The 19639-nt window shown below is 39.5% G+C and overlaps 1 pseudogene; it reads left to right on the top strand.

The window, feature by feature from the left end:
• Positions 1–615: 615 nt before the first annotated feature.
• On the top strand, positions 616–1963 carry LOC141591123 (ethylene-responsive transcription factor ERF035-like; annotated as a pseudogene).
• Positions 1964–19639: the final 17676 nt, after the last annotated feature.

Genomic DNA, 19639 nt, shown 5'->3' with positions numbered 1-19639 from the left:
TTCATTTTTGCCAATTTGAGGGACCTTTTTTTTCTTTAACACGGTTTCTCTTAAGACAATTATATTATCTTAAGTATAAAATAGATTTAATATTACCCTATATTGGTAAATGGAACAAGAATTCGCCTTTTCCCAGGCATTATGTTATTCACTTATCCACCTATTTAACCCGTTTTATTGTTTTAAACAGCCCTGTCCATTATATTGAAAATGGATCCTCTCCATTTCCTCTTCATTTCCTCTCTTAAACTCATTTAATAATATTTTTCTCACAAAACCCCATTATCTCTTTATTTTTACCCATAAATTTTGAGTCGTTCGATGATGCCAGAATACGATCTGGACCACCGAAAAGAAATGGCCTCTCCATTTCTTTTTAGGAGATGGAGAGAAACTCTCCTCCATTATATTGGCCTTTTTTAGTGGGAGTTTATGGGGTTTCATTGAAGTTTGAACCCCCACTGCCATATACAACTAAGAATATTAATGAATTAGTAAGTTACTGTTGATATAATGGTTTGTAAGTGACTTTTTATTGAGGGTGCTGGGGGTTCGATTTCCATATATAACAAATTTTCCTTGCATTTTACTTCTTTATTATTTATTTTTGAGCCTCCTAAAAACGCCACTGGCCACATATCTGTGTTTAACAAGAATTTACAGCCGTTCTTTTCATTTATTTTCTCCAACAGCTCCTGTAAATCTCCTTATATTAGGTGACATCTTTTATTTGAGATTATATAAAGCCACTACTACCCTTTATTTTCCTCACAATTATGCAACAAAATACACACACACACACTCTAAAGCTTAAATACTTTCTTCCTCATTATGGAAGCACAAAACACTCAATATGAAGCTTTAGACATTTTCTCCCATACACCCATTTATACCATCAATGTCTCTTGTTCTTCATCATCCGCAAATGTCGACTTGGACACCGATGATAATATCGAAAAAGGGATGAAAAGTGTAAAATTAAACTCAAATAAAGAGGAAAATTATGTGAATTCTAAGGAGAATAGAAATGTTGACAATTGTAAAAATGAAAATAACCATAATTACAATTATAGAGGGGTACGTAGGAGAAGTTGGGGTAAATGGGTGTCCGAAATAAGAGAGCCTAAGAAAAAGTCAAGAATATGGCTAGGGACATATCCAACTGCTGAGATGGCGGCTCGAGCTCATGACGTGGCGGCTTTAGCCATCAAGGGTGACAATGCAATTCTCAATTTTCCAAAACATGCTCATTTGTTACCTCGTCCTGCTTCAACTAATCCTAAGGATATTCAGCCAAGTGGCAACATTTTCTTTGCGCAGCTAAATCGAATGATGATGATGATGGGCGGGCATTACGTCGTCCATCCAGCTCAGTTCTTCATCAACTACCACTAGTTTGTCTTCATGTGAAGTTAACTATGAGTGGTCTAGCACTATGGGGCCCACCCGGCACGATGATGATGAGTTGTTTGACTTACCTGACCTTGTGCCTGAAGGTAACAGTTTAAGGAATGAGGGGTATAATAGTCTTTCAACATGGCAACTTGCTCAAGGAGAAGTAGACGGTATGTTTGGGCTTGATGAACCAACAACCCGGTTGTTTATGGGTGGGTTTATTTGACAAATAGCTAGGTATAATCATCAGTCTACTCTATATTTAATTACTTCAAAAAATTTCATCCATTATGTATAAAATATGGTCAACAATTTTGTTTTTGTATTCGTATTGTAATGATGATCATATGTATAGAACTATAAAAGTAGCAATTCACCCTAGACACGAAATAAAACGGGTCAAATAATTAAACCGAGGATACATTGTGTCTAGATTTCAGCGTAAAAGTTACTCCATATGTATAAGAAAATACAATGAAATCAAAGTTAATTAAGAATGTATTATGTATAAATTCAAGCTCGATACAGAATTAAATCAAATGAATTTTCGAGGTGTTACAACATGAATTTCCGAAAGGAAAGATAAACGGTCGTGACTCGTGACTTGTGAGTTTTGTGACAGTTAGTACTTAAAAAACATCAATTTTTGGCCCGATTTGGTGTAATATGAAAGTTTGGCTTTATGTTGATATTTAGTTTATATTATTTTTGGAAGTTAGTTTGTGCATTTTCTCCTTTAATTTTTGACGTGTGTGTGGTGTGGATGCTATCACAATTGATAATTTACTCCCAACAATCGTTTGCAAGATATTTTACATTATGAGGCGAGAGTATGGGTGATAATGAGCCGAGATAGCTCGAGCTGAGCTCGGTCAAAGTTGGCTCGATTATGGGTAATAGTGGCTTAGGTTTAGATTGAGTTCTATGGGACCTGGACCCATGTTACTAGTGTTCGATTAAATTGCTACGGACTATATGGTATGTATCGTTTTCTAAAGTTAAAATTAAATGTATTTATGACCATTATTAGACCGATTAATTACTAGGCTTAAATATGTTAATCATAATAGACGATCACGATAGGGAGATGCTTAGATTAACTAGTGAGGAATTGGTCTAAGTTTATGTAGAGATTCGAGCCATTTTCATGATTATGTAGTTGTCTTAAAACTTATGATGGATGATGTTATCGTTCTTGAGTCTGAACTAAACCAAATGACGTAAAAAGATAGAAAGATCATACTTTGTCGATCTATTAGATAGTCATTCACTAATCGACTCACTGTCATTATTCGACTTTAAATACGACCTACTGATCTACTATAAGCACATTTGATCTTGGATCTTTCTTCCAAAAAAATTTCCTATCTTTTCAATTTTTTTTATTTAAGACGAATATACTCATCTTAAACAATAACACGGGTTTAAATAATTCAGTCAATACATTAGGTCATTAGCCTTGTACTCCCAAGTCCCAACCTAATTTTGCCCCGACTACTGTAGATGATAGAAGCCCTCTTTGAACCCATTTTTAGGGTAATCCTTTCAGTGAAGGACACGAGTATAGGAAAGTTCACAGGTGGCAGACACATTATTATACGATGCAAGCAAGTATATGCAATGCATGGCCACAACAACGTCAATTTCAGGCTGTCGTAACTCACATTTATATGCAATTACTACTGTATATTATGCAATCAAGATATAGTGGTTGAGGGTTGTACAGTTCAACGCCACATAAGGTCTCCCTTCAGACACTCATTTTTGTCTTACGGTTTCGGACGGTCATATATAACTCATTACATCTAAATGTAACCCAGTTTAAATAGTAATATTTTACCATGAAAATATGAAATGTAACCCGGTTTAAATGGTTACATAAGGCCGTCTGAAATGAGAATGAGTGTAAACACTAGGCCATGGTTTGCTGGTTTGCTTTTCCTCAGTTGGGTCCGGAGATCGCCGAAGCAAAAGCTGCCGAGTTTGGCATTTTAACCATGAAGTATATGGGTTTGGATAACGTGGTGTTGGAATCGGATTAGAGGACCTTGATCACCGTGTTAAAGTCGAAATATTTCCCTGCGAATTACTTTGGAAGAATTGGAAAAGTCGTTCTTGATTTAGTTAATACTTTTGATTGTATTAAGTTTAATTTCACTTGTAGAGACGGAAATGTCATGGCTCATGGTTTGGCTCACCTTTTACCAATTACTTATTCAACGCGGTATTGGGTTGGAAGAGTTCCAGAGAGAATTGCTTCTCTTGTTACAATGAATGCTGCTGGTTTCACTTAATCAATATAATCAGTTTCTCCTCAAAGAAAAAAAAAATAGCATTATCCCAACGCCTCAAAAGCTTCCGTAAATTGCAGGGTAATGGGGGTCAGGTATATGCAATCTTGTTACCCTTAAGACGTTATATCCGTCTTAAATTTACAACAAGTCGAATACTTATTAATCACATGTTTATTTTTATTATTAATATAATATATTAATAATAATAACTAAAAAATAAATTGATGGGGTATATTCTCATCACCCCGGTGAATGAAATCAACATATTGAAAGCAAGGTCAAAGATATCCACAATGAAGTCAACGTATCGATGACTAACCACGCAATCCCGAAATCGGCTTGTCACTTGGGTCTCGGTCTCGGCAACTAGCCGACCGAGAAGCATATCCGCGTACTCACATCAAGTCCCCTCGGCATGGAGTCAACCAGCCACCGCCGCCATGGGTCCCTCGGCCGAGGGTAGAATGATCTTTCCACCGCTTTCGCCACTTGGCCACTTGGCCACTATGTGACAAAAGGTGAAAGTCTATAAATACTCCTCAATCCTCATTGAGAAAACGATCCACAACTCATCCTAAAACTCATTATTAATCTGGTATAAACTCCCTTATCTCTCTACAAGATACTTTGCCAAGTAACACACAACTTAATCTCTTTAAGTTTACTGACTTGAGCGTCGGAGTGAGTACGCTCGGTACCAAGCCGAGCCCTCAGTTTGTCCATCTTTACAGGAGAGAGCGAAAGGAAGAGACAAGTCAAAGACATCATTCAACAAGCTTGCGTGGTCACAACTCTGCTTCGGAACTACACCCGGAACAATTGGCGCCGTCTGTGGGGACGCATAATAAAAGCTGGTCACCTACCTTTTAAAAAAAAAAAAACAACCAAAAACCATTCAAAGAGCTAAGAAGATGTCAAAACAGCCAGAACTTGTGAGTGTAGAAACTGAATTCTACCAGGACGACACGTTCCCTAATTCGAGATCGGGCGGTCCCCACCGGCCGAGTGATTGAGCCGGTGAAATACGGGATGCCAAGAGAGCCGCACCGCGCCGACCCGCCAAGTCATCACATGGGGCATGTGGTCGATGCGGCCAAATTGAAGCTATTCCTGGACTGATGGGTGGTACGCGGCCACCCCCGTCACGACGACGGTGACGGCGGCGCCTCCACAGTGACCAGGGCCCACAAAGTAACTCCGAACAACTTGACCGGAGTATTACAAGGAGCCGGGCATGCAAGGACGCCGGCGGAGCCCGTGGTGGCAAAGGCGGACCAAAGTCCATCCCCCACTCGTGGGAGGACAGCGTCGCCGCAGCAAACAACGAGGCCACCCCAAAGAAATGAAGAAAGAAGCCCGACTCTCCAAAGTCGGACAACAAGAAGCCCTTCCCGCCACGGGGAGAGTAGCCGGACTAGGGTTGCGAGGAGCCGATCGCCGCGTGTCCTTCGGACGTGGTCGAAATGCGACCCCTCAATGCCTATGTCCTCGAAGTCCCGGTGCGACGAAATCGGCCGCCGCCCCTATCATACAAAGGGGACAGCGACCCAACCGACCATGCCGAGGCTTTCGAGTCGTACATGTCGGTATGGGAGAAACCCGATGAGGTGTGGTGCCGAGTCTTCCCAACAACCCTCCACGGCATGGCTCAGAGTTGGTACAAGGGGCTACCTAATGGCTCGGATCTTCGCTATGCCGACCGAGAGACAACTTACAACTTCATAGCCCAGTACGCCTGCAACAAGAGAAGGGCTGTGGAAACCTCGGATCTCCTAACTATCCGACAGGGGGAGGATGAATCCCTCCGAAGCTATGTTAAGAGGTTCGACGCAAAAGTTCAGCAGATTCGTGAGCTGAACACCGAACTGGCGGCCTTCGCACTGATGAAAGGCCTGCCGAAAGGCGAGTTCAAAAATGAGCTCATCAAGTGTGAAGACCTCAATCTAGACACCGCCAGAAAGATGGCCGACCGAGCCGTCAAGGTGGAGGACTATCACAAGACCTGGGTAGGCCACAGTGAAGCTGGGCACCCAGAGAGGAGGAGCCGCCGGGATAACGTAGATGAAGGACGCCGTGACATGAACAGGTCACGGCCTGAAAGATTTAATAGGAAACAGAACTCGGCGGGCGCGGGGAGTTCGGGACCATACACCCCGAAGCGGTGCATACAATGGTCTCACCCCCTGGTTAAATCACCGGCCGAGGTCTTTGCCCTAAGTAAAAATGAAGGGCAGAAGTGGGCCAGGCCCCCCAAGGCGAGGGGGGACGGTGACACTAACCAGTTTTGTGACTATCACGGCCAAATCGGCCATAAGACCGACAACGCTTCGGCATTTGAGGAACGCCATCGAGGAGCTTATCCGAAAAGGGGCCCTCGGCAAGTATGTAGTCGGAGGCCAGAAACAAGCTCCGACGGGCAAATAGAAAATCGAAGATTCCAGCGCATGGAGTGATCCTGGTTGTCATCGGAGGAAACGAGAACGGTGGGTCACTAACCACAAACAAACGGCACCTGAATGAGCTATACCAAGCCATCAACTTTGTGCCCAAAACAATGCGACCCCGCTTCCACCGTCCCGATATAACTATCGAAAGAAAGACTACGAAGGAGTCATCGCCCGCACAAATGACCCTCTCGTAGTCCACCTAGACATAGCCAACCATTTGGTGAAGAGGTGCCCGATTGACACAGCGCCTACACGAACATCATGTTCGGGAGTGCTTTCTCAATCTCGGTGCGAAGATTGAAGACCTCGGCCCGCACCAACCCGCCGATACGGACTTCTCCGGCCGATCCGTACCCCCAGGGTCAATTAGATCGCTAGGTGATGTTCGGCCAAGCGATGCGGCCAAAAATGTCCGGTCCGAGTTCGTGGTTATTGATGGTTCGTCCGCCTACAATGTCCTCATAGGCCGTGTCACTTTGAGCGAGGCCGATGCTGTGATGTCCATCCGGGCCCTGACATTGATGTATGTCTCGGACCGGGGTGAAGCACAAAAGCTCGTCTCAAAGGACGAGAGAGACGAAATTGTCAATGTCCAAGTATCTTCCAGAGGGTGCAACATGCAATTGTTGGGAAATGTGTCCTCAACAATAGTGCGATCACATGATTTAAATATCATTATTAAATCTCATATAAAGAATACGTAAGGGATGATTCAATTATATAGTCAACTGATCAACATTAATCGGTAACGATTGGCTTGCTAGAGTTTGACGTTACTGTCGTGGGACGGTGGTGGTCAGTTGATCCCTTAAGGTCACACCTAAAGGATGATGCCCATATCTATAAAGTTAATTAATTGTATGTTGATACAAGTTGATTAATTCCTTAATATGAACAATCGGTTTTTAATAAGAGGAAGTATGTGTCTTATTTTAATGTGATTAAATAAGATCATATTTAGTGGATTAATATGTTAATTCACTAAATTAAGTTGAGGTTTTATAAAGTTTTGAGGTAGAGGTAATTGGTTATTTACGTTTACAAGAAGTTGTAAATTTAACTAACTAGCTATTATGGGACCCATTATATGTTGATATAATGTTAAAATATTACTCAATAAGTTGAGTGAATATATGTTTATTAATTTGTGTCATAATTGTTGTATGATCAAATTAATATTTAATTATGTAAGATAATTAAACATAAGACTTATAAAGTTTGTGGACAAATATTATAAGACAAAAATGGACCATTTAAGAGCTTGTGGCCGCACCACTCAAGAGACAACAACACCTTTGTTGTTCTTAATTTACTAAATTATTCCCTCAAAAGCAACCATCAATCATATGCATTTGAAAAAGTATTTGGAGAAGTCAAATGGCTCTTATTAAGAATATAAGATGCCGTGACTCTTGAGAATAAAGAAGAGCAAAAGGGGCCGGACCTTTAGATAAAGAAAAGAGCTTATGTTCTCATCATTTATATGCTCTAATATTCTCAATACAATGTTACGGGAAAAACCTCTCAAATGCTCATATTCTTCCTCTATCAAAATATGAGTTTTGATTCAATATTGTTCATAAAGATTACTAATATTATTAATGTAATATATGAGGATTAGTAATCAATTTTAAGGTAAACTACTAAACAAATATCTAGCACATATTATTTAGTAGGGATATGGGATAATCTTGGGTGCAATCGAGAGGAGTGACTTCTATACTTGAGGTCTTTGGAGGATCATCCTAATACTCATTATAGCTCAAGAACAAGTGAAGGTAGGCGACCTTACTTGTGCCCATATATACCGATATTGCAATGTAAGATTAATTTCTTCCTCACTTTGTTTTAATGTTTGCATGCATAAGATCATTAGTTAATTTTATGACAAATTAAATTTATACATATATGAGTATGTTGTTAGGTATAAAGATCTACCTTTCCTTCAATTGGTATCAGAGCCATGGTTATTTGCATGCAAATCGGTTATAGTTTTTCCGAGTTATACGATTAACATATAAAACTTGTGAATTTGTGTTATTATGATATATCACGAAATTAATTCATGCATGATAAGTTTCTGGTCCTAAAATGATTTTTAGGATTTTTGGTTAATTTACGGATTTTACTGTTCATATTATATAATATTGGCATTAAAATGTGATTTTTATGATAAAAATGCCATTTTTGGACGAAAATTAGCTAAACTTCGAATTTTCCAGTTCTTTTTGGATATGTTTTCACATATATTATTATTAGATGATCTGGAAATTTTCATAATTTTATGAGTTGTTATGCTCGAAAAATGAATTTTTCATTATTAAATTCGGATTTAGGTGAAAAATAGGTTAATATGAGATAAATTTCGAATCTGGTCATATCAATTTAGTATGTTGTCACATGCAATTTTACAAGATGTGTGTAAAATAATTGGCTATATTGAAGTCTTTATGCATGATTTATGGATTTTTGATGAAAAATAGCATAAATAGTGACTTATTTAGTGAAAATTGCTAAAACATGCTTCATGACTAAGGAAAAACGTGACATGTTGCTTTTTATTATCTTTTTCAGATCTAAAATTGAAAAGTTGGTGAAAATAATTTTTCTCATATTTTTATGATTATTTTAGTTAAAACCGATAAACCGCAACATTGTTTTTCCGGATAAAATTTCGATTTTTTTTTAACCTAAGTTTTTGAACATTATGAGTGTCATGGTATTTTTCCAGAATGTTCAAGAGTTTAAATTTCAAATTTTGAATTTATTTGAAATTTTATGATTTATTTGAAGTTTATAGCATTTTTATAATTTTAAGTCCATTATGAACAAATATGAGTTAATTATGGTCAAATTATTAGTGAAAACTAAATTTTGAGTCCTAAGAGGATAGGGTAATTAACTTATACATAAATATGAATTTATGTATTTTTGGTGATTGTAAAATGTTGAAATCACGCAAACTCAAAAAAAAAACCGAGTAATATATGATATTGGCAAATTTAAAGGCGATTTAGCATAAAATTGGGCATGTTCATACATATTATAATGCTGCATATTTCAATTGTTGAATGTTTTTTATTTATATAATTTTTGAATTATGTAATTTTGCTTAGTATGGCCTTAGTTTTAATTGGTATTACCCGAAATGTATGGGAATATCGATTCGGTTGTAATTTTTAATGTGATCTCGTATCACCGTCTTGTAATTTAATAGATTTATTTTATTATAGTTACAAATGTATAATAGGAATTATGTAATTCATTATGTAATTTTAATTCATTCCGGAGTTCCTAAAGACGGATTTCCTAAAGATGGCGATACATTAAGACTATTCTTACCTCGAGATGCGTGCCACAAATCAAGTTCAAGGGACCAATGGAGTTGGTTTCCGAATATGTAATAGTTAAACAGTTTTCTATTTCTAGGAAGGCCATACTAGAATTTTTTATGCTTTGCATTTTATTTATATGTCGCATGCATCGCTAAATCGCCATAACTAAAACATGCATTGTCATTTTATCGAGTTTATCGACCGTGTCAATTAGAATTATCGTAGTTCACCGCTTTAGTTCACTTAAAACGTGATAGATAATAAATTGACATGACCTCTCGCTAAAACAATCAATTGAGATATAGCCTTACCAAATAGTAGAAACCATGAAAACCTATTTCGTGAGGGAGTGCACTCGGCCACACCGGGGTACAAACCTTGTTACGTAGGGGAAGTGGGTGATAAATGTCAATCCACCGAATTCATGTTGATGAGGGTTTCATCGGCCACACCGTGCCCAAGTTAATGTGGGTTTGGATCATGGACACATTTATTCGAAATTTGGATTGAACTCAACAAAAGTTTTTCGATAAGGGTTTCATCGGCCACACCGTCCCCTTGTTGAATGTGTTTTGGGCTAAAGATAAATGTTAATGTAATTTTATCGACCAAGAGTTCTAAAAGTAGAATCAATTAAAGAGTTAATCCACCGAGTTATATTGATAAGGGTTTCATCGGCCACACCGTGCCCAAGTTAATATGAATTTGGATCTTGGAATCATTTATCTAGTTGGGTAGAGGTCACTAGAAAAATGCATAAAACTTGTTATCTACAAGTATTATTAAAACGATAAATGTTAAGTTTTCCACTATTCCGTTATCATATTGTTCTATTTATTTACCATGATTCATATACGATATCATTTCGATTTTTCAAAATCTCCATTAAAACATCGTAACTAGAGACAAATTTGAATTTTGCTTCTGAAACCTCATATGAACCATTGCTAAGGATCTCTTGCAAAGAGTATAGATTAAAGTTATCTATTATCAAACAGGTTTTTGATTCTAGACTAACACATCTACTTACAATGGATTGTTTTTTTTCATGTACTTAAAAGAATTAAGTACCTTGAAATGATTGTTTTGGTAATTAGTTTTGTCAGAATTCGTAATTGACCAAAATAACGCAACCACCTCAATGAGAGTTTTTAAGACTAAAACGAACAAATGAAGAGTGTTCTTCATGAATTCATTTTTGCTTCTCAAAGCAAATACCCATTGAAATGAGTGGGAGCATTCTCTTAAACCGTTAAGATGAGAACGAGGTTCAAGAAGTAAAGATTATAATAGAATTGATACAAGGTAATGTTAAAAGTAAAGTTGTTGAGAATGACGATACTAAACCTATCAATCCCAACCGATAAAGTTTCCATTGTCTTAAATGTTGGACACGAGAAAGGAAACTACCCCAAATTATTGAAGAATCAACAAGTTAGTTGTGGGACATCTAATGGGATCTTCTTCTTTAAATGTTTATTTGATTAAACATAAATTTTGCTAGTACCACTTCGTCAATATTAGAAACCAATGGAGGTTTTCATCATTATGTTTGATACATAGGATGATTAGAATGTGACGACTAGCAACAATGAAGTCGAGAGATGGAGTCATTGTGTACTAAATCTAGTTTTTGGGTTTAGAGTTGTACTTAATTGTGACTATTAAGTGCATAAACTCTAAATAAGAATACAAACTTGTTAAGATACAAAAGAGGTTTCACTTTTGTGACCCTATACACCACGATTTGATGTATGGCTGGCCCATTATCAAGGTGATTATATTCTAAACCAAACTAGAATGGTATATCATGAAGATGATGCAAGACTCAAATTGGTAACCCAAGATTAAACTTTAAATTTTGGAATGATGAACGCAAAGAGTTATCGAGTACTCTTGAAACCATTAGATTGTTAATGGTATATGCGTATCTTGTATTCAAAGCAAGATGTCTCGTGCCTTTTGGGTTAAAAGGAGATCGAGGTTGTAAAATCATTGATCCAAAATAGGTTGATCATTTTCTTTTACCAACGATTTAAGTTGATGAGGTAAATAGAAAAATCTTTTGAAGAAGTTCAAAGAGTTCAAGGAATCACGATTTAGTCGTGATGGGATTATCAAAGTGAAGACTTTGATATAAGCCAAAGAAAATGTGATATAGTATCACAAGTTAATCTCTCTTAGCACGCATTATGGAGTAATGTGTGGTTGGATAAGAAATCAAACGCTATTCGATATGGTTTGGACTTCAATCAAGTTACTTTGAGTTACTTGATCCTTTTGGGGATTTTATCATTTTTGTCTAAATTATTTTTCCACTAAATAGAATCATATGAGATATGAAATGGTAAGGGTACCATGTTTGTAAGTTTTCACAAGAAACAAATGCTCAATTTTTTCCTTATGATAATCACGAGTACACCGGGTTTGTGGCTCGTGAAGCTGTCTTTCTAAAATACAAGTTTATTTGTAGAAGACAGAGTGGGAGAAAATTATACAAGAGCCACAAAGAATATTATGTCGCAAGAAACTGGTCTTTCTTGGCTACATGAGACGTTTTGTGTAAGACGTTGTTTCTTTAAAACCTAGGAGGTTAAATTCGTCACTTGTTAAAGATGATGAATTCAAGCTACTTTTAAGAAAGTAAAGAGCTTATAACTTACAAAAGAAATTGTTTGATTCAAGTTGATTACTTCTAGAAAGTAATGAACATATGACTTACATAAGAGTGTTTAAGTCACAACTCAATACAAGGCTTGAAGCCATGAAAATCCGAAATAAAAGGGCTTGATTAGTGACAAAGGGTTTTGCACTAATAAAGAGAGATTTCAAAGCAAGATTGGTTGCAAAGGGTTTTGCAACCGTTGAAATGCTTAAGTCTATTTGGATCTTCTTAGAGATTGTGTTTCATATGAGGATATGAATACAGCAAGTGAATCTAAAACCCACTTCTTCAATAGAAGGAATGTATTCAATACATGTCATGAGTTTTATAGATCCTTGAAATCCTAAGATAATGTGAGACTTAAGAGAGGGTCTTAAGTAGGACATCAATGAGTTAGAATCAAATTTTTGATCATGTTATAAAACTTATCTCGATAAGACGAGAAGTTGTTTTTATACATGGAGTTTAGTGGGAGTTACGGAAATTTTATTTAGTCCGATATGTGGATGACATATTGATCATTGAGAATGATTTAAGACTTTTGGAGTAATATAATACATCTTTAATATCCAGATTTATGAAGATAAATCTACATGATATTAGCGTCAATAAGAAGTCTTATGTTGATAAGATTCATGACTAGTTCAATTAAATTGAACATATTTGATTGATTCCATTTGCTTCACTGGGATCAATTAAATGAGTAATGATGTATAACACTTCATATACTTTGAGTATGATGAATTGTTTTCAAAATCGAATTTAAGTAATCTTTATCAAGTAAGCCATGAAAATTACCCTTAAGTGCTTGCAGAAGTACTAAGGAAGTAAAGCAAAGTGTTTATGATGCAATTTTGTGTAAGGGTGTTACACAAGTGACAATTGACAATTGAGATTGCGCATGGTTTCCGACAAAACCATAATCAAAACACATTAGGGTGGTTAAGAGACCATTATGGCTATGATAATTAAGAAGTAGATTTTCTAGAATCGTTCTAGGCAATAAAGAACAATGAGAGATATTTATAACGGAAATTGAGTACACTTGCAATCATGAGATGTGCAAGAAGGATGAGTCCTACACACTGTGAAAACAGTGGGAGCTATTCTTAGGCTAGAGGGCCTATGTCTTGATTGGATCTCGACACGTACTCAGAAAGTTTTGTAATGCAAATGTATACATTACAAAGGAAAACGAGTATGTAGTAAGGTTGAGTAAGGTACAAGAAGTTGATAAAACCTACTAACCAAAGCCTTTTCAAAGGCTAAACATGATGAGTCATGACATTTCAATTGAGTTGAAATAAACAACTACGTACAAGATCAAATTAGATTATAGAATATGAAATAGTAATCAGGCATTGACTATTCATATGTGATAATCGCATTTATCGTTCGAGTTTTTCTTTAAAAACTCCTATTATACTTTGTTACATCCAAACGGGTTGTAGAGACAATTGAACCCCGTTAAAGTGAACACGGATTAACATAGTATTTGCCCATAGTCACTTGTATGAGGTGACGTCTCGAAGTGACTAGAGTGTGATGCGATTGATGGCAAGTTCAAGTGCCATACAGTCATGTGAGATGACTAGTCGATCACATAGGCAGACTGTTAAGAACTTTTTGCCGGGCCTAATGACCGCTTATAGAGTTCTGGCAAATTTATATAGCCTGGTCGTGGCGAGAGCTGCTATAGTATTCAAATGAGTCGATTCTTTTGACTAAAGACTATTCACCTAAGATGGCACAGTTTCAGATTAACTTTGATTTGTGTTACTACGACCTTCGTAAATGGGGTCAAATGGGCATATTTTGGGTTATGATGGCTGTGGCTAGTCGAAGGGAATGAGTGCGATAGGAATTGTCCACCCCTTTGTCAGGGTTATAACAATATCTCAGGGCCACTCGAGGAGTAATGAACTGTAAATGCGTGGCCACGCTCGGAATGTATCCATTGTGGATAAATCCGGTCAATCAGTTATTCTCCAGATCGAGGAAACCACTCTCGATATGATCACTTGCAAGTACGACCCAAAGACACCTTGCATTGAGTGGGAGATAGTAATAGGACAAGAGAATTGGTGACGCACACTTGTCGAGGACAAGTGGGAGATTGTTGGGAAATGTGTCCTCAACAATAGTGCGATCACATGATTTAAATATCATTATTAAATCTCATATAAAGAATACGTAAGGGATGATTCAATTATATAGTCAATTGATCAACATTAATCGGAACGATTGGCTTGCTAGAGTTTGACGCGTTCGCCGTGGGACGGTGGTGGTCAGTTGATCCCTTAAGGTCACACCTAAAGGATGATGCCCATATCTATAAAGTTAATTAATTGTATGTTGATACAAGTTGATTAATTCCTTAATATGAACAATCGGTTTTTAATAAGAGGAAGTATGTGTCTTATTTTAATGTGATTAAATAAGATCATATTTAGTGGATTAATATGTTAATTCACTAAATTAAGTTGAGGTTTTATAAAGTTTTGAGGTAGAGGTAATTGGTTATTTACGTTTACAAGAAGTTGTAAATTTAACTAACTAGCTATTATGGGACCCATTATATGTTGATATAATGTTAAAATATTACTCAATAAGTTGAGTGAATATATGTTTATTAATTTGTGTCATAATTGTTGTATGATCAAATTAATATTTAATTATGTAAGATAATTAAACATAAGACTTATAAGCATTTGTGGGACAAATATTATAAGACAAAAATGGACCATTTAAGAGCTTGTGGCCGCACCACTCAAGAGACAACAACACCTTTGTTGTTCTTAATTTACTAAATTATTCCCTCAAAAGCAACCATCAATCATATGCATTTGAAAAAGTATTTGGAGAAGTCAAATGGCTCTTATTAAGAATATAAGATGCCGTGACTCTTGAGAATAAAGAAGAGCAAAAGGGGCCGGACCTTTAGATAAAGAAAAGAGCTTATGTTCTCATCATTTATATGCTCTAATATTCTCAATACAATGTTACGGGAAAAACCTCTCAAATGCTCATATTCTTCCTCTATCAAAATATGAGTTTTGATTCAATATTGTTCATAAAGATTACTAATATTATTAATGTAATATATGAGGATTAGTAATCAATTTTAAGGTAAACTACTAAACAAATATCTAGCACATATTATTTAGTAGGGATATGGGATAATCTTGGGTGCAATCGAGAGGAGTGACTTCTATACTTGAGGTCTTTGGAGGATCATCGTAATACTCATTATAGCTCAAGAACAAGTGAAGGTAGGCGACCTTACTTGTGCCCATATATACCGATATTGCAATGTAAGATTAATTTCTTCCTCACTTTGTTTTAATGTTTGCATGCATAAGATCATTAGTTAATTTTATGACAAATTAAATTTATACATATATGAGTATGTTGTTAGGTATAAAGATCTACCTTTCCTTCAGCAATCCCTCAAAGTGGCGAAAAAATTAGAGAAAGGGAAGAGCACATCCTTAAAACAGGAGGGTGATCCGATGAGCACCAACAACGTCTGCATGGTCGAAGGAGCCCAGACCGAGGAAGTGGAAATTGACCCAGGGCGCACGAATCGCGGTGTCGGCCTGATCCAAAATCGAGCCGATCTCCTAGACCTGCCGAGGAAGAACAAAGACGTCTTCGCGTACTCGGCCGCCGAGATGCCGGCGTGAGCGGGAGGTGATCGTTCACAAGTGAACGTACTCTCCACCGCTCGCCTGTCAAGCGAAGATGAGAACTCCTCGGCCGAAAAGGATGAGGCCATCAAGTCCGAGGTAGACAAACTATTAGAGGCGGGCTTTATCATGCCTTGTACTTACCCTGAGTGGCTAGCAAATGTTGTAATGGTGAAGAAGTCATCAGGGGGGTGGAGGATGTGTGTTGATTTTACAAATCTTAATAAAGCATGCCCTAAAGATTGCTACCCCTTGCCTCGAATAGATAGTTTAATAGACGCAACGGCGAGGCTACACTATCTTTGAGCACGCTCGACGCCTTCTCGGGGTACCATCGGTATTCATGGCCTAAGAAGACATGCCTAAGTGCGCATTCATCACCATACACGGCACATACATGTATAAAATGATGCCGTTCGGTTTGAAAAACGCTGGCGCAACTTACACTAGGCTGGTGGACAAAGTGTTTCAAGATAAAAAAAGGGCGAAACATCGAGGCTTACGTCGACGATGCTATTGTAAAAAGCAAGTCTGACAGCGAGCACTTGGCCGACTTGAGCGAGACATTTTGTTCACTAAGGAAATATAAGATGAAGCTTAACCCAATGAAATGCAACTTCGGTGTCCGGGCGGCAAGTTCCTCGGCGTGCTTGTCGGCGCCGGGGAATTGATGCCAATCCAGAGAAAGTCCAAGCAATACTAGACCTGCCGGAACCGAGGAATCGAAAAGAGGTTATGATGCTGACCGGGATGATGGCGTCTCTCGCCCGCTTCATCTCTCGGTCGGCCGACAAGAGCACCCCATTCTTTAAAGTGTTGAAAGGGAATAAAGACATCTGCTGGGGAGAGGAACAGAGTGCGGCTTTCAAGCAACTGAAAGCCCACCTTCTAAAACTCCCGACCTTGTCCAGGCCGACGCTGGGGGAGACGCTATACCTATATTTAGCAGTTACCTCGGCCACGGTCGGTCTGTGTCGTCGAGAAAGAAAACAAGCAAGAACACCCAATCTACTTTATCGACCATACACTTTTTGCCCGCCGAAAGAAATTACCCACTGATTGAAAAAGCGGCCTTCGCCGTCGTCGTTGTCGCAAGGAAGTTAAAACCCTACTTCGACGCACATCCCGTGACGGTCTTAACCGACCAGCCATTGGGGAAAGCTTTAGAAAAATTCGAAAAATCCGGCCGACTTATCGAATGGGCAGTGGAGCTATCCGGCTTCGGCATTCAGTACAAGCCGAGGCCTTCGATAAAGGGGCAAGCACTTGCAGACTTCCTAGTATAGTGCACATACCAAGAAGAATCACATCCCGGTGTGTGGGAAGTATACACCGACGGGTCCTCCACGGCAAACAGCTCAGGGGCCGGCATCCTTATCATCAACCCTAACGGGGACGAGTTTGAGTACGCCTTGAAGTTTACCTTCTCGGCCTCAAATAACGAATCCGAATATGAGGCGGTGATAACTGGAGTCGAGTTAGCTAGAGCTGCCGGGGCGGAGCATGTGGTGGTAAAAACAGATTCACTCTTAGTCACTAATCAAATCAGAGGAGAGTATGAGGCTCGAGACGACGGGATGGTGAGATACCTGGAAAGGGTAAAAGCCGACACGGCAAAATTGAAATCTTTCCAAATACAATGCATTCCCAGGTCTGAGAACAACCGAGCCGACGCTCTCTCAAAACTTGCCAGTTCAAGCATCAAGAATGTCGGTCGAACCGTCTTTGGTGGATATCGGAATGCTAAAAGCATCACCGAGACCGTCGGCATGGTGGGCGACATCGAAGCCGAGACGACGTGGATGACTCTGATAATGAAATACAAACTAATAAAAGAGTTACCGGAGGACCGCAGTCTCTCGCAGAAGATAAGAAGGATCGCCGCAAGGTACTTGGTGTTCGAAGGAGAACTATACAGAAGGTCCGTGATAAGACCACTTTTGAAATGTGTCGGCCCGGTACCGACGCGAGCTCATCTTGACAGAGATTCACGAAGGCATCTGCGGACATCACATGGGGCGAGAACGTTAGCCCACAAAGCTCTCCCGAGCTTCGCTACTTACGGCCTACCATGCTTGAGGATTCCGTAACTAAGACCAAGAAGTGCAAGAATTGTCAAATGCATGCTCCGGTGATACATGCACCTTCCCGAGATCTCGCAACCGCAAGATTAGCCTCCTACCATTTGCACGATGGGGGATGGATTTATTAGGGCCATTTCCGAACGGCCTCCTGAGGAAGGAAGTACATAATCGTCGCCGTTGACTACTTCACCAAATGGGTCGAGGCTGTCGCAGTACCTGCCAAGACCACGGCGGCCGTAAGAAAAGTGATTTGGGAGAACGTTATAACTCGTTTTGGGCTACCCCAAGTCATGGTATTTGACCACGGCCGAGAGTTTTGGAGCGACATGGTGATGAATTGGTTGGAGGAGCTCGGTATCAAATTTGCATACTCCTCCGTCTGCCACCCTCAGAGCAACGGGCAGGCGGAGGCAGCTAATAAAACAATATTGAACGGGTTGAAAAACAAGGTTGAAGATCTAAAGGGAAGATGGGCTGATGAACTACCCGGCGTCCGTGGTCACTTCGAACCACGGAAAAAGAAGCAACGGGTGCGATCTATTCCACCTAGTCTATGGGTCTCGTGGCGCCCGCTAATTGAAGCGGCGGTGCGAGCATTCGAACGCAAACCTTTGACCCGGTCGAAAATGAGGAAGGCCCGAGAGCCTCCCTGACACTGGTCGAAGAAAGTCGAGACACGGCACGGCTCAACTTGGCAGTGTATCAAAACCGAGTAAGAAGAGCATACAACCGTAGGGTCCACAAAAGGGACTTAAGAGTAGGAGATCTAGTCCTAAGAAAGTCGGCCGCAACAAACAAAGGAAACATCCATGGTAAAATGACGGCCAACTGGGAAGGACCCTACAAGGTGGTTGAAGAAATGAGGCCGGGGACATACCGGCTGACAGACATGAAGGGTGTTCCTTTGATGAGCCACTGGAACACGGACAACTTAAGGAAATATTTTGTATAGCGGCGGAGGTGTCCGAGACCGTTGTGGACACCCCAACGCGTGATTATACCTTATGAAGAATAATCCAAGTTTTCCATCAAAATACTTGTCCCCTCCATAGTCATGCCAGAATAGACGCCACGGCCAAAGCCGGGCAGTCACGCCAAATGCAGTTGATACTCGCAAAAGCGACCAACATGCTTAGGAACGTATAAGTACAGTTGAGACGCAAATCTAGCCGTCTCGGCCAACCGAAGGCCCGGCGGAGGAAGCGATCAATATGTCTACAGATACGAACGCTGTCGAGCCGTAACCTTGATTGCCTCGGCCAAAACCGGGAGTGACGGGGACACAACGACCGATACGCTAATAGGAACGTATAAGTACAGTTGAGACGCAAATCTAGCCGCCTCGGCTAACCGAAGGCCTGGCAGAGGAAGCGATCAATATGTCTACAGATACGAACGCTGTCGAGCCGTAACCTCGTTTTACCTCGGCCAAAGCCGGGGGCGACGGGGACACAACGACCGATACGCTAACATGTTCACAGCGGTGGTTCGGAAGCGCAAATCGACCGCCTCGGCTAAGACCGGGGTGGTGGAGGAAGCGGCAGACATGCCAACATGTTTAAACGTTTAAGTACAATTGAGATGCGCCTTCTAACTGCCTCGGCCAAGCCGAAAGTAAAAACGAAAAAGCACTCAATATGTTGAAACGTAAGAAGACAACTTAATGGAGGCAAAATAAACAAACTTTATTGAAAAATGTTTACAGGATGAGGCAAAACAAAGTCGACGGC

The sequence above is a fragment of the Silene latifolia genome, chromosome 7 (assembly GCF_048544455.1).
Source record: "Silene latifolia isolate original U9 population chromosome 7, ASM4854445v1, whole genome shotgun sequence".
In the NCBI taxonomy this organism is placed as follows: domain Eukaryota; kingdom Viridiplantae; phylum Streptophyta; class Magnoliopsida; order Caryophyllales; family Caryophyllaceae; genus Silene; species Silene latifolia.
The sequence above is the reverse complement of the archived record's forward strand: the minus strand, read 5'-3'. Positions and strand labels throughout refer to the sequence as shown.